The sequence below is a fragment of the Trachymyrmex cornetzi genome, unplaced genomic scaffold (assembly GCF_001594075.2).
Source record: "Trachymyrmex cornetzi isolate Tcor2-1 unplaced genomic scaffold, Tcor1.1 scaffold129, whole genome shotgun sequence".
Classification (NCBI taxonomy): domain Eukaryota; kingdom Metazoa; phylum Arthropoda; class Insecta; order Hymenoptera; family Formicidae; genus Trachymyrmex; species Trachymyrmex cornetzi.
Genome location: NW_017295861.1, coordinates 131,403 through 134,930, shown reverse-complemented (window position 1 = coordinate 134,930; position 3,528 = coordinate 131,403).

The window sequence follows — 3,528 nt, the reverse complement described above, 5'->3', positions numbered from 1 at the left end:
TCAGAATCAAATATTCTCCCTGTTAATTAAACGAGGAAACTGCGCATAGTTTCTGTTTGTTTACCAATATTGTGTTTATCCGAGGTTCGTGTGATTTGCACATATACTTTTTGAGATTAACTACCGATTGCTTCGTATTCTTTTACAGTACTTTATTTAATCTTTCCATAGAGCGTGATTCGAAATTTTATAGATTTATCACTGGCAAACCGAAATGCCAACAATAGCAATTTGTGAATAGCAAGTTGCGAAAAAAGTATCGATATCCGGTAAGGTTTAAGAATAGTAGAATGGATTAAGGAGGAGAAAATAGAAGAGATAACAGAATGAGAGAAAGAGTCAGTTAGGAGCTGAGTATTCATTAAGATTGTAATGGGAAACGTTAAACAGGGAACATTTACGTCAATGCTAAGCTTAAAGCACTTTAAAAAGGAAGTAGTCATGGAGGCACTCAAAATAAATGTTTATTATTAAGATTTACATTAAGATTTAAAAGAAAAATAATTTTTTTACAAAAACGTTAACGTTGTTTCATGTAATTTTTAGAAGATTTCTGAAGATAATTGTAGCATATGATGATACATATGACTCGTGACATAACATTTGGAAGAAGTTACAAAATTTAGATTTAAATTAATGATGCAATATTTAGATAGAACATTTGTTCAATTTAAGGATGTATTTATAACAATAGATCTCATGTGCAAGAACAGCGACGTAAGATACATAGCTGTGAAAAGTGGGCCTCTTATTGAACATCTCTTTCTGGTAATTCAGTAAGTCTTAGTGCCCATTTCAACCGTTGGATATCCCGTAATTCACGACCGTAAGTTCAGCTGCATTGCGCAACTGGTACGAAATAATGTGCACGTAAGGTTATTTATGTACACGACAGAACGTGATTTCGTTGCTTCGCCCGATCTCTCAGAGAACATAAAACGCATTCGGTATCGATATTCGCGTTATATTCTGGCAATGTATTCCGCGCCTACTGAACATGTCTCTCGATCTGCGATCGAAAGTGTCTCAGAGTTTTGTCAAGAAGCAGTGCGTTCAAAAATTCAGAGTGGTCATCGCTTTTAAATCTTGAGTATTTTCCATTGTTTTCAGGCAATGGCCTGAATATGAGTAATGTTACTCGTATTAAATAGATAAATTTTGGAGCAAAGAAGAATTTAATACAAAAAAATTTAATTAATACAGCTTAACGTTATTCGTTGATTACTTCCTTAATTAATGGATGGCTCTAAAACTTTCTTTACCGTATTGCAAATTTAATTCTGCTGGTGTAACTTTTTACATCTCGTAATACATATTACGTAATAAATTCGATGCATAAGGTAACTTAAATCACATTCGCTAACAGTCAGCAAGTAAGAACGATCTGATTGTGTTTGAAGGAAGAAAAAGGAAATCTGATGAGAACGTCGTTATTATCGGTAGAAATAATGAAACGGTTCGATTAATTCTTCGAATATCACGGATATCGAAGAGGAATGTCGAAGTAATGGATTTTCATTCAGCTTTTTATGATCGCGTTCCAGACCTCGAGATGGTTTGACATTCCCTCCAACACGCGTCGCGATAGAACTTTGTTATAGCGGGCAATCGCCGTAAAATCTGTGTGATCGTTGGATGCGTACACTTTATCAAGTTCTCCAAAGGTTAGGAAGACCTGAGAGTCCTCATAATGTCAGTTCTTGTTTTACGGTGATCTTCGGTTCTCTTTATCTCTGTCTTCTTTCTCTCTTGCTCTCTTTCTCTCTTTTTATCTCTTATTCTGAGTTTAAGTATGCACACGTTTCCGTTATTTTTATTCTAATTTCCACTATCTTGTTTTTGGATACTAAATTTTCATATAATAATGGTAACAATGAGATAAATTTCAACAGACTTTTTAATAGAAAGATATAAATGTGATTTTATTAGAAGAATTCAAATGATTAAAGCTATATCATAATGGACGTTTCACAAGTGTTGATTTTATAAATATAAACAATTCTATAGACAATACCATCAGAATAGTATTCCGATTAAAAATTAAGATTAATTTCGACAAAACTGAATATCATACTGCATTCATCTGCTATTAATTTTATACTTTTGCAATAATTTCAGCGGGATAATTACATTTATAAACAGACATTAATCGCGTATAATTTAATTTCAGTCGGAGGGAAATATTCTCTTGCAATTCTATATTTATAAATGCATCCCGAAAGTATCAATTATATATATGTATATATATATATGTATGTACATACGTGTGGATATAAAGTACAGATTATCTATTTTAATAATTTATTTGTATGTATGCATTTGAGCAGTAACACCGTCATTTTGTATCTGTTATGCGTATTATACGGACGTCTCGTATGTGTTTTACTCGGATCGTCGTCTCTGAAAGCTTTCGACCAAATTCGTGCGATTCGAGATTAAAGCGATTTGTTGAATGAGAACAAACTGGTTCTATGACGAGGGAAACGCGTATTTTCCAGGAAATCTGCAGAGGGTCGTATTATTTTGTAACCGGTTGGTTCGGTCGGCCATTGTATGGCATTATACGGATAAAAGCTTCGACCGTACCGGTATAACGGAGAGATTTATTACGGATCGATAACTTCAGTCCTTGTCACTACTCCGATGAAATGTTTGTTGCGCAACGGCCAAAAATAAATCCCCTCTTACGCGGTGCGTGCAAACTTGTGCTCCGAAGCAGCGATATCTGCGATTTTATATCTCGAATTGATTATTCGCGTCGGAGACTCTGAAATCCCTAAGTGCGCTCTCATGCTTCGATAAATATGTATTATCCAACAAGATCAGTATTTTACAAGATATAGATATTATTTAATATGATATTTTTAATAAACTTGCATTTCTCGACATGAAGTAAAAGTGGATATTATATTTATCACAAACAAATTCTGTGTACATTAGTAACTACGATGTAACCAGATATAACAAATATATTATTTTTTGTAGATATTGTTTAAAATTAAAACTTACACACACAAAAGTAGACAGAGAAAAAGAGAGAAATGTTCTACAATTCTTAAATTTTATGGCAATATAATTTCAACTGAACGGCGTGATTTATTAAACCGTCTTTAAGTTCCATAGAAAGATCAATATTACATCCAAATTTATGACGGCGTACTTGAGCTTGCAAATTAATATCGCGTAAAAGCTTCAAGATTATAGTCTCCAAGATATACTTGGAGGGAAACGTTTTCAAGTACATAACAATTGCGACGTCCAACTGCTTCATTTCTCAGTACGATTTTATGAAACAATATTATAGCTTCATACTTGAATAGAAAGGAATACGATTATAATGAAGTAGTTACATTTCATTTATTGCAATGTATTTTAGTGTAATTTAATTAATAGATATTTTAGATAATATGTGAAATAAGGTGTATTCAGTTAACAAAATTATTATGACATGTCTGCGGTATTAATGCGAATATGAATGTACATATAACATATTTACAACAAAAGTACATCTTCGAGAAATCACAGATA